This window comes from Anolis carolinensis, chromosome 5, assembly GCF_035594765.1.
Source record: "Anolis carolinensis isolate JA03-04 chromosome 5, rAnoCar3.1.pri, whole genome shotgun sequence".
Taxonomy (NCBI): domain Eukaryota; kingdom Metazoa; phylum Chordata; class Lepidosauria; order Squamata; family Dactyloidae; genus Anolis; species Anolis carolinensis.
Window position 1 is genome coordinate 4,470,786 of NC_085845.1, and position 12,817 is coordinate 4,483,602.

Sequence of the window (12,817 nt, forward strand, 5' to 3'; positions counted from 1 at the left end):
TAGTGGCTACGTATTCCTATAGTGGTGGCAAGAGTTGATGATCCCCTTGACATTTGGGGGCAGCATTATAAAACCTCTATGATTTGGTGGCAGCGTTTTAAAATAAACATCGTTATATTGGTGGCAGTGTTTAAATAAAACATCTTTAATAACTGGTGGCAGCGGATATAGTTATATATAATATAATTTAATAAAAACATCATCCTTCTCCACATCTCTGCAATCGGTGTCAGAGGTGGGATTTTTAAAAAAGATTTCCCCACCCCCTGCCTGAGTTCTTTGCATAATGTATAAATATATAGTGTCCCTACTTCGTGGATTTTCACTTATTGCAGGTGGTCCTGGAACCTAGCCCCCGTGATAAGTGAGGGAACACTGTATACACAGACTGAGAATTTGGAAATCCTCAAAATATCACATAGGAGGAGCCCAAAACAAATGAGGTGAGTCAAATTCTTCTTTAAATTCAAATTTGAATTCAAATCCTTCCCAGACAGGAAAACTTCCTAGCAGATAGTCTGCCAAAGATCTTCCAACACATCACTAGGAAGGAATCAGAGAAGTCATTAGGAACAGAATGAAACAAGAAGGAGATCTGGCTCAAGGGAGAGGGCTTGGGGCAAAACATTTAGGGGAGATAGGACAGAATATAAATAAACTGTTGTTGTTGTTGTTGTTGTTGTTGTTATACAGTAGATGTCTCTGATGACTAGTTTAGGGAAGACAACTGAGAGCTGAGCTACCAGGATAGGATGTGGATGTCGCACTCCAGAGCAGGAACCCCTCTGTAAAACAGCATAAACTCAAATCCAAGATAATCCATAAACCTTAGAAGAAGACCACGTCCATTAGTTACATAGAAATCCATGAAGCAAGGCGCATGAAAACAAGCAGGAACTCTCAGGCAAAAAGCTTAAACTTGGCAACAGTTTGATACTTGGAACACCGAGCACTTGAAAATGAAAGCAGCATGAATTAAAGACGTTGACTCGACTGAGACACTAGTCTCCCAAGAATCATTATAAGCGCTTTCCAAAGGCTGAAACTGACAGAAAAGCATTCTTTCTCACTTTCCTACCAGATAATGGGTTGTTATCTTTCCTTTGCTGTAAACAAGCAGAATGCCCGAGCTTCTGAAGCTTCTGCCTTTGTTTACTAAAGCTTTGCTTTCTGTCCAAGGTTTCACTATCCTCTCCCTCTGCACCTGGCAAAGCAATCTCAGCATCATTTTCAGGCTGCTGCTCTGAGAAAATCGGTGAAAGGTCTTTCCCAGAAATGTGACCATGCTCAGGCCTTTCTTCTGAATTTAACTCTGGCCCAAGCCCATCATCAGGAACATCATCCCTATTCCCATTATGCATATCAACATGAACATCATTCCCATCATGAACAACATTGTGATCATCATCCCCATCATGAGCATCAGACACAATCACAGGCTGACATGACATGTGGTAAAAGGTGGCAAAATAGATGTGCCTGAAAAACAGGGATCCTGCAGCAGGATATTTTGCCTTTGTAAAAATGTCCTGTGTGTGCCTTGTCCAAGGAGGCGGTGGGCCAGCCACCAAGATTGCTGCTCCCATTAGAGATCCCCAAACTTCCCTTGACCACATAAGCATGGACATGATCATAGACCTTCCCCCAAACAATGGGAAAACAGTTATTAGGATAACTGTAGATTTATTAGAATTATACAATCATAGAATCATTGAGTTGGAAGAGACCTCATGGGCCATCCAGTTCAATCCCCTGCCAAGAAGCAGGAAAATCACATTCAACACACCCCTGACAGATGGCCATCCAGCCTCTGCTTAAAAGCCTCCAAAGAAGTAGCCTCCACCACACTCCAGGGCAGAGAGTTCCAATGCTAAACAGCTCTCACAGTGAAGAAGTTCATCCTTATGTTCAATTGGAATCTCCTTTCTTTCCTGTAGTTTGAAGCCATTGCTCCATTGCGTCCTAGTCTCTCTTCAGGGCAGCAGAAAACAAACTTGCTCCCTCCTCCCTAGGACTTCCCCTCACATATTTATACACGGTCCTCCTCATGTCTCCTCTCAGCCTTCTCTTCTGCAGGCTAAACATGCCCAGCTCTTTAAGCTGCTCCACATAGAGCTTGTTCTGTAGACCCCTTATCATTTCAGTTGCCCTCCTCTGGACACTTTCCACCTTAAAGCAAGCTGATTTTATTATATGTAAGGCCATACCAATTGCTCAGCAACTAGCCCAAATATTTATTGAAAATCATTATAGGCATCTCCCCCATGTCATCTCAGATCCATTTATGTGTCTAGATTTTGGCGTTCCATGCAGTCATGCTGGCCACATGACCTTGGAGGTGTCTGCGGACAACGCCGGCTCTTCGGTTTAGAAATGGAGATGAGCACCAACTCCCAGAGTCAGACATGACTGGACTCAACATCAGGGGAAACCTAGATTTTGGAAAGCAATTGTTGGGAGCAAATCAAGCCCTCAGCACTACCTATCACCCTCAGACTGATGGGCAGACAGAGAATTAATCAGGTTTGGGGACAATATTTGCGGTGCTATGTCAATTTTCATTATGATGACTGAAGTGAGTTGTTGTTATTTACAGAAATGACCTACAATAATGCTCTACACTCAAGCCAGGAAATATCTGAAACATCTGAAAAGCAGACAGTCTGCCAAGAAATTGGCATCAAAAATATTGGACCCTCCAAGGTCAAATGACTAATAAATGAGATGGCAACAGAACTGGACCTACCTAACACATAGAGACAGTTTCACCCTATTTCCCATTTTATTATGTTCAAGCCTCCACCTGACAATAGCAGATGACACCCAATAACGATAGGTGAAAACCAACATTATGAGATGGCAGAAAATTTGGGCTCCAAACTGAACAATATTTTATAAAGTAGACCTTCCCCCTGTTGTATGTCAGCTTGTTCAGCCTGTGATTGTGCCTGATGTTCATGATGGGAATGGTGTTCATACTGATGTGCATAGAATCACAGAATCATAGAATAGTAGAGTTGGAAGAGACCTCATGGGCCATCCAGTCCAACCCCCTGGGAAAGACCATTCACTGCCTTTCTCAGAGTAACAGTCTGGCAGTTGCTCTGAGAATGCTGTGCCAGGTGCTGGCAAAAATGAAACCTTGAGCAGAAAGCAGAGTTTCAATAAACACAGCCAAGACATTCAAAAAATCAGGTGCTCTGCTCGTTTAAAGTAGAGAAGAGATAACAATTTGTTATCTAATGGGAAAGTGAAGAGGAATGCTTTCCTGTCAGTTCCAGCCCTTGGAAAGGATCTATAATGATTAATGTGAAACTTTAGGTCAGTTGAGTCAACATCTCTTATGTTCAACTGCAGGTTTCATTTCAAGTTCCATGCTCCAAGTTTCAAGTACTAGGTTCCTGTCAGGTTAAGGTTATGCCTGAGGATTCTTACTGTTTTAGTTCCTTGTGTTTTTCATGTTCCTTGCTCTATAGATCTGGAAGCATGTTGAACTTGACGTTTTCATGCAATTCTATGGATTATCTTGGATTTTTGGATTGATACTTTCTTACTATTTTTATTGCTTTGGCTATATATATTCTACAATAAACTACTTGCTTAATTTACAACCTCGTTGGATCTGCACTGTGACACCCCCATCCTCTTCCCCTGCCTGCAGTGAATCTGAATGGGCAAATTTTGCAGACACTAGGGTGCCTATGCTAATCGAAACTTTTCATACAGTGTGCTCATATAAGTGAAAAAGTCATAGAATCATAGAATAGTAGAGTTGGAAGAGACCTCATGGGCCATCCAGTCCAACCCCCCGCTAAGAAGCAGGAAATCGCATTTAAAGCTCCCGACATATGGCCATCCAGCCTCTGCTTAAAAGCCTCCAAAGAAGGAGCCTCCACCACAGTCCAGGGGAGAGAGTTCCACTGCCAAACAGCCCTCACTGTGAGGAAGTTCTTCCTAATGTTCAGGTGGAATCTCCTTTCCTGTAGTTTGAAGCCATTGTTCCGTGTCCTAGTCTGCAGGGCAGCAGAAAACAAGCTTGCTCCCCTCCCTATGACTTGCCCTCACATATTTGTACATGGCTATCATGTCTCCTCTAGCCTTCTCTTCTGCAGGCTAAACATGCCCAGTTCTGTAAGCCTCTCCTCATAGGGCTTGTTCTCCAGACCTTTGATCATTTTAGTTGCTCTCCTCTGGACGCTTTCCAGCTTGTCAACATCTCCCTTCAACTGTGGTGCCCAGAATTGGAAACAGTATTCCAGGTGTGGTCTGACCAAGGCAGAATAGAGGGGGAGCATGACTTCCCTGGATCTAGATGCTATTCCCCTATTGATGCAGGCCAGAATCACGTTGGCTTTCTTAGCAGCCGCATCACATTGCTGGCTCATGTTTAACTTCTTCCCCACAAGGACTCCAAGATCTTTTTCACATGTACTGCTGTCAAGCCAGGTGTCCCCCATTCTGTATCTTTGCATTCCATTTTTTCTGCCGAAGTGAAGTATCTTGCATTTGTCCCTGTTGAACTTCATTTTGTTAGTTTCGGCCCATCTCTCTAGTCTGTCAAGATCGTTTTGAATTCTGCTCCTGTCTTCTGGAGTGTTGGCTATCACTCTCAGTTTGGTGTCGTCTGCAAACTTGATGATCGTGCCTTCTAACCCTTCGTCTAAGTCGTTAATAAAGATGTTGAACAGAACCGGGCCCAGGACGGAGCCCTGCGGCACTCCACTTGTTACTTCTTTCCAAGATGAAGACGACGCATTGGTGAGCACCCTTTGGGTTCGTTTGCTTAGCCAATTACAGATCCACCTAACCGTAGTTTTGTCTAGCCCACATTTTACTAGTTTGTTTGCCAGAAGGTTGTGAGGGACTTTGTCGAAGGCCTTACTGAAATCTAGGTAAGCTACATCCACAGCATTCCCTGTATCGACCCAACTCGTAACTCTGTCAAAAAAAGAGATCAGATTAGTCTGGCATTACTTGTTTTTGGTAAATCCATGTTGACTATTAGCAATGACTGCATTTGTTTCTAAGTGTTTGCAGACCACTTCCTTAATGATCTTTTCCAGAATCTTGCCTGGTATCGATGTGAGGCTGACCGGACGGTAATAGTTTGGGTCGTTCTTTTTTCCCTTCTTGAAGATAGGGACCACATTCGCCCTCCTCCAATCTTCTGGGACTTTTCCTGTTCTCCAAGAACTCTCAAATATGATTGCCAGTGGTTCTGAAACAACTTCCGCTAGTTCCTTCAGTACTCTTGGATGTAGTTGATCTGGCCCTGGCGACTTGAATTCGTTTAGAGTGACCAGGTGTTCCTGGACAACTTGTTTCCCTATTTGGGGTTGGATTTCCCCAAATCCTTCGTCCATTTCATGTTGCTGAGGTTGAAGATGGCTTTCTTTTTGTGAGAAGACCAAGGCAAAGAAGGCATTAAGTAGTTCTGCCTTTTCCCTGTCCCCTGTCGCCATCACCCCATCTTCTCCTTGCAATGGCCCTATCACCTCCTTTTTCTTCCTTTTTCTACCAACGTAAGCAAAAAAGCCTTTTTTGTTGTTTTTTATGTCCCTGGCAAGCCTGAGCTCATTTTGCGCTTTAGCCTTGTGAACCTTTTCCCTACAGGAGTTGGCTATACATTTGAATTCTTCTTTGGTGATTTCTCCCCTTTTCCACTTCTTATGCATGTCTCTTTTGAATCTTAGCTCAGTTAGAAGTTCTTTGGACATCCATTCTGGCTTCTTCGCACGTGTCATATTTTTTTCTTTGTTGGCACTGTTTGCATTTGCGCCTTGAATATTTCACTTTTAAAAAACTCCCATCCATCGTTAACTCCCTTGTCTTTTAATATTGGCGTCCATGGAATGCTGCTCAGTATTTCCTTCATTTTTTGGAAGTCAGCTCTCTTAAAGTCCAGAATGCGTGTTTGACTTGTCTTAGTTTCAGCCTTCCATTGTATCACAAACTTCAGGAGCACATGGTCACTTGCCCCTAAGGATCCGACCACTTCGACTGTATTGATCAGGTCTTCCACATTTGTTAAGATTAGATCAAGAGTTGCTGATCCCCTTGTTGCCTCTTCTACCTTCTGGGCCATAAAATTGTCTGCAAGGCAAGTGAGGAATTTGTTGGATTTTGTGCTCTTGGCCGAGTTTGTTTTCCAGCAGATATCAGTATAGTTGAAGTCGCCCATGACTACTACATCTCTTCTTTGTGCCTGTTTGGTCAGCTGTTGACAAAAGGCTTCATCAAGTTCTTCATCCTGGTTCGGAGGTCTGTAGTAGACACCCACAACGAGATCTTTTTGAGTCCCGGTTCCCTTGATTCTTATCCAGATGCTTTCAAGCTGGTTTCCTGGATTACAATCTTGCATTTCTTCTGTTTTTGACATATAAAGCTACTCCCCATCCTCTCCCTTTTGTTCTATTTCTGTGAAAGAGGTTATAGCCCTCAATGGCTACATTCCAGTGATGGGAGTCATCCCACCAGGTTTCAGTGATGCTTATGACGTCGTACGTGTGGTGCTGTGCTAAAAGTTGGAGTTTGTCTTGCTTATTTCCCATGCTCTGTGCATTAGTGTAAAGACATGTAAGCCCCTGTGACCTCCCCTCGAGCTGTTTATTTGGAATTATTGTGCTCTCGGTAATTGGTCCTTGCTGTGTTTGTGCAGCCCTCCATTTAGCCTTTTGGCAGTTCCCTGTGGTCGTGGGTAATATAGTGTTTGCCAGGCTGTTGTTCCCCTCCCCCAGTGAATCTAGTTTAAAGTGCGCCTGATGAGGTTTGTGAGTCTGTGTGCAAAAAGATGTTTTCCTACTTGTGTGAGATGCACCCCATCACTTGCCAGCAGGCCATCCTCCTGGAAGACACCATTTTCTGAGCCAGTTATTGACCTGTACTATTTTTCCAGCCCTTGTAGAGCCGTGTCCTACAACGGGGAGGAGGGATGAAAAGATCACCTGTACATTACACAGTTTTAGCTTACTTCCGAGGGCTCGAAAATCATTTGTGATCTTTTGAAAAGTATGCCTAGCGGTGTCATTGGTACCTACATGAATCAACATAAGGCGGGGAGGGTGAAGGGGCTTTAGGAGCCTGCTGAGCCTCTGAGTGATATGGTGTATTTTTGCCCCCGGGAGGCAGCATGTTTCTCGAGCCATCCCATCCGGTCTGGAAATGATGGCTTCTGTTCCTCTAAGGAGGGAGTCACCTACTACCAAGACCTGTTTCCTTTGAGGATTGACAGGGTCTCTTTTGTGCAAGACAGTGTTTATGTCCCCTGAAGAGTGTTCCAGTTGAAGTGAATTGTGTAGGTGTAAAGTGTTGCCCTCCTCCTCGACATCCCCAGTGCATTCATCAATGACAATCCATTGAGATGCGTCCAAGAGCCCATCACTCTCCCAAGGGTGTTCCTGCTGTGCCTGGTCTACGATTGGGGATGGAGCATTTGCATGATTACATAAGTGTGAATGTGGTGATGCACTGTCCCCGTCAGGTCTATCCCCTGCGCATTGATCAAGAGTGGCCCAGTGAGTGGTATCTAAGTAACGGTGGTCCTCCATAAGATGTGTTTCCTGATTGTGTGTTAGTGGTGTAAGAATTTAGAATCTGTTGTGTAAATGCAGCTGAGCAGAGGAGTTCTGCGGAGGCTGCCTGGTCCTGTGTCTCTTTCTATGGGTGACCTCCTTCCAAGCCTGAGGGTTGTCTACCTTTGAGTTGATCTCCCCATAAAATTCCTGATCACGGTGGTGTTGGTGTGATGCAGGTTGCAGATCTACAGCAGCATGCTGTGCAGTGTCCAAGAAGAGCTCAAGTGCCTGAATGTCCTTAAGGGTCTTAATGCGGGCCTCGAGTTGTTGGATCCTCTGCTCCATCAGAGTAATCTGTTTACACTTGGTGCAGATGTAGTAGTTGTTGTGCAAAGAAGGTGAACATGCCGCAACTTGTGCATGTGGTGGCAAGTATTTGCTGTTGATCCATCTCTTGGTGAGTGAAGTGACCGAGCAGGATCGTGTGTGTTATGGGCAGAATGCTATCCATCTTCCTGTGTGTGTGTTTTTAATGTTGTTTTGTTTATTGTATGTACTGTAAGAACGTGTTTTAATGTAGAGGTGGGTTCGCAAGCGCCATTAGGTGCGAGCGACGTTGGCTCAGAAAGCTTCAACAGGAAGCCAACACTTTCAATAACAATAGCCTCGCCTCACCTTCCAAATAATAGCAGAGCAGCCAGTCTTAATTACAGCTAGCCCACACTCAAGAATCAGCACAGACTCAAGTTTTTAAAGGTAAAGAGTCCAACAGACACAGGTTTTTAAGGCTATCTAAGAAAAGAGTAAGCAATCTAAGAAAAAAGTGCCCACTCTCAGGTTTTTAAGGAAATCTTAGACAGGCCTTACCTAAACCAAGGAGCAAGCTGCCTTCTTGCTTCCTCTCCTCACCTCTGCGTGAACTCAAATGATGGTTTTTGAAGGGGTTGTAATGTGATGAACGAAACAATTACAAATTGAATCCTTGTGGCTACGTCGTTGAAGGGACAAAAGGGCACATGTGTGGGTAGTGGATGTGAGGGGGCCCAAAGACATGACCCATGAAGGTGTTATTAGGAAACAATATTAGGTGGGAAAGGAAGTAAGCCATTTCTATCACTGTGTTATAGGAGAAAGTTACAGACTACAATTCCCAAGTTCCCATCAAAAAGCCAGGATTGCAGGTCCATTTGGACAAACAGCTATTACTGCAGAGTGCTTTGAAAACTTCTCTAGGCTCACAGATGTCAACTCTTGGTCTATCAGCAAGGAATGAGGACAAGCACTGTGGACTATCAACACATATTGCCTCACGGCAAGGATTCCCCTTCTATTTAGGCTCTCCTGCATCCCAGTCTCAGTAACTTACCTATGTCACGATCGAGTTCATTAAGCAACTTGGATGAATTAGCCAGTATTTCGGCATACTTATTTGCGTCTATCAGTACATCAACATCTGAAAGATTGGCAATAATTTAAGTTGGTATGGCCCCTGGACTGAAAAACACATTTGTTTTTTTTTTTAATCAACAAGCTCATCCACTCTAGTCCCAAACACTGGGTGCATCTATCATATAGAATGGATACCTTAACTGCCACGACTGAATTCTATGGAACTATGGGAGTTCAATAGTTTCACTTCTGTTCTGCTTTAATTCACCCATTTTGGGAGCTTTTCTCTGAGGCCAAGAAACCAAGGGTACACACCTCAAATCTGGCACGTGCAGATTTCATGATACAATGTGACTTAGGGTAAGTATACAGAGTTTGCAACCCTTAACCTGAATTTGCTGCACACTGAGCAAAATTGGGGGACAACTCGAAGTTTGCCAGAAACTCCAGAGTTTCACGTCTGCCTGGAAAGCTAGATCAGGTTTGTTTCAGACGAATCCTCTGTTCAAACTGGTACTGCTGCCATCACCCATTCCAACCAGTGTGTCATGGCCAGCAGCTCCCAGAAGTCTGGCTGGCTCAGCTCAGCCACTGCCTTTAGCAGAAGCAGACCCTCTCCAGCATTTTGAGCAAGCTAATGAAGGGTTAAGCATATCTCCTCCTCTGGAATGAAGGTATAATTGATCTTTGAAGTTAGCTGAGAAAGGATTATTATTTCATCTGGCTCTGCTGCCCCATGGTTTGTTTCCAAGGACTCCTGGCTTTTAATTTCTGGACTCTAACAAATGGTATTTTTTGTTGTTACCCTTGTCTTGATACTGACTCTGCTACCTTTTTGATAAATGGATTTTTTTTCTGGAGAGTGACCCCATTGGCATCACTGTGTTCTTGTCTTGGAATCTGTTCTGTTGCCCTTGGCTTGATATTGAAGGTCTCCTAGTTTTTGGACTTCTGGACTCAGACAAACAGTATTTCTGAGCCTGGACCGTGACCTTAGCTTTCGTGGTTATCTGACTCCTTTTTTCCTGACCTGACTCTGTTGCTTCATTGGCTTAACTTCAAGGAATTCTGACTTCATCTATTTGGACTTTGGATATGCCTCACACCTCTCTGTTTGTGGTTTGTATTTCTTATTATTCGCACTTGAGTTCCAAGGACTCCTGAATTTGGCTTCTCTGACATTGGACTCTTGACTTTGGCTGACTCTTCTGTTGTTTGCTGAAACCTGATGACATGGCTATGTTTACAATAAACTTCCAATGAAGGAAATGGCTGGTCCCCGGGTGGTGCCCATAGCTCCTTGCTAGATCCTTGCTAGCCACAGAGCTGATAGGTTAAGGCGGAAGTTTCCAAACTGTGTGGCGTAAGACATCAGCATGTCATCTGCAGTGTTTAGATGTCTCATATGATCTTAACAAGAAACCTTTGGCTCAGAAAAAAAAGCTAGAATATTTCATTGAGCTTTTAAAATCTATAAATAAGCAGTCTGCATCATTCAGAAAGAGAATGAAGATATCAGAGAAAGCTCAAAAGGCAAGTTACTTGGTTGGTCAAAAACTTGCCAAAAGATGTCTTGCATACTTTTGCCAAAACCACTATAAAGGAATCTTGCTACCCCACCCCCACGATGGATGGTCACTTTTTGGTGGTGAGGGGGCTTGTGTGCTCCAGTGAACCTGCGGGTGAGGCCCTCGGAGTCAGGGGTTCCCAGGGAGGCAAGGCCACAGGGGAGGAACCAGACTAAGAATAATCGAAAGTCCTAAACAGCGGAGCAGACAGCTGATAACATGGTATCTGTGCTGTGGAAGGATTTCATGGCTGGAATCACTGGATTGCTGTGAGACTTTCAGGCGGTATGGCCATGTCGATGTAGCATTCTCTCCTGCTATTAGCCTGCATCTGTGGCAAGCATCCTCAGAGGCTTTTTCAGAGGAATGTTGGAAATAAGGCAAGTGGAGTGTATATACATCTGTTGAATGTCCAGGGTGGGATAAAGAACCCTTTTCTGTTTAAAGCAAGTGTAACTGTTGCAATTAGCAAGCTTGATTAGTACTGGGTAGCCTTTCATCTTTACCTGATATTAAACTGGCCGTCGAGTGGGAGGCAGCCAGGCTTCCAACCAGGCACTCTCCAAGCACTGCTTTACCTGCCACCAGGGCCGGCCCCACCATGGAGGCCATGTGAGGCGGCCGCCTCAGGCGCAGGTCCCCGGGGGGCACCGTCAGGCTTCCCCCGCCCCAGCGGGGACCCATGGGCTCGCTCGCCAGTGAACAGGAAGGCCTGTTTGGCAATGAGCGAGGTCCACATGGCCAATGCCGGCTGGGCAAGGCCAGCGAGGCCCGGGCGCACTGGGCGGGAGGCGGGGCACCGTCAGGACGGTGGCCCGCCTCCGGCCCAGCGTGCCCTGGCCCCACCTCTCACGCAGCATGGAAGGCGGGATCAGGGCGAGTAGCACGGGAGGCGGGGCCAGGGTTGGGCCCGCCTCCCGCGCTACTCACCCTTGCTCGTCTGGCCTTTTCCAGCTGGCCAGACTGCAGCGGAGGTCCCTCCAGGCCGCTGCGTGAGAGGCGGGGTCAGGGCGAGCAGCGCGGGAGGCGGGTAGCCTTTCATCTTTACCTGCCATTAAACTGGCCGTCGAGTGGGAGGGAGCCAGGTGTCCAACCAGGCACTCTCCAACCACTGCCATCATGAACTGCCATTCCACCAGCCGTAGAGTGGGAGGGAGCCAGGCTACCAACCAGGCCCTCTCCAACCACTGCTGAGAGGTCCTCCTGGCATAATGAACTTCCATTCCACCGTCCGTCGAGTGGGAGGGAGCCAGGCGTCCAACCAGGCACTTTCCAATCACTGCTGGGAGGCCCTCCTGCCATCATTAACTGCCATTGCACCGGCCGTCGAAAGAGAGAGAGCCAGGCTTCCAACTAGACACTCTCCAAAAACTGCTGAGAGGTCCTCCTGCGATCATTAACTGCCATTCCACCAGCCATCGAGTGGGAGGGAGCCAGGCTTCGAACCACTGCTGAGAGGCCCTCCTGCCTTCCTAACTGCCATTCCACCGGCCGTTGAGTGGGAAGGAGTCAGGCTTCGAACCAGGCACTCTCCAACCACTGCTGAGAGGCCCTCTTGCCGTCATTAACTGCCATTCCAACAGGTGTTGAGAGGGAGGGAGCCAAGTTTCCAACCAGGCACTTTCCAGCCATTGGTGAGATGTCCTCCTGCCATCATGAACTTCCATTACACCGGCCGTAGAGTGGGAGGGAGCCAGGCTTCCAACTAGGCACTCTCCAACCACTGCTGAGAGGCCCTCCTGCCATAATTAACTGCCATTCCACCAGCCGTTGAGTGGGAGAGAGCCAGGCTTCCAACTAGGCACTCTCCAACCACTGCTGAGAGGCCCTCCTGCCATATTTCAATGCCATTCCACCGGCCGTTGAGTGGGAGGCAGCTAGGCTTCCAACCAGGCACTCTCCAACCACTGCTGAGAGGCCCTCCTGCCATCATTAACTGCCATTCCACCGGTCGTTGAGTGGTAGGCAGCCAGGCTTCCAACTAGGCACTCTCCAACCACTGCTGAGAGGCCCTCCTGCCATAATTAACTGCCATTCCACCGGCCGTTGAGTGGGAGAGAGCCAGGCTTCCAACTAGGCACTCTCCAACTGCTGAGAGGCCCTTCTGCCAAAATTAACTGCCATTCCACCGGCCGTTGAGTGGGAGTGAGCCAGGCTTCCAACTAGGCACACTCCAACCACTGCTGAGAGGCCCTCCTGCCATAATTAACTGCCATTCCACCAGCCGTTGAGTGGGAGGGAGCAAGGCGTCCAACCAGACACTCCCAACCACTGCTGAGAGGTCCTCCTGCCATCATGAACGCCCATTCCACCGGCCGTTGAGTGGGAGAGAGCCAGGCTTCCAAG

The 12,817-nt window shown here is 46.5% G+C and overlaps 1 long non-coding RNA gene across 1 annotated transcript in view; it reads right to left on the minus strand.

The window, feature by feature from the left end:
* LOC103281382 (oxidized low-density lipoprotein receptor 1) overlaps nucleotides 1-12,817 on the minus strand; it is a 52,075-nt gene that overhangs the window by 24,108 nt on the left and 15,150 nt on the right. The window contains exon 6 of the long non-coding RNA XR_507656.3: nucleotides 8,881-8,967. This is a non-coding gene — a long non-coding RNA (oxidized low-density lipoprotein receptor 1). The remainder of the gene's footprint in view (nucleotides 1-8,880; nucleotides 8,968-12,817) is intronic.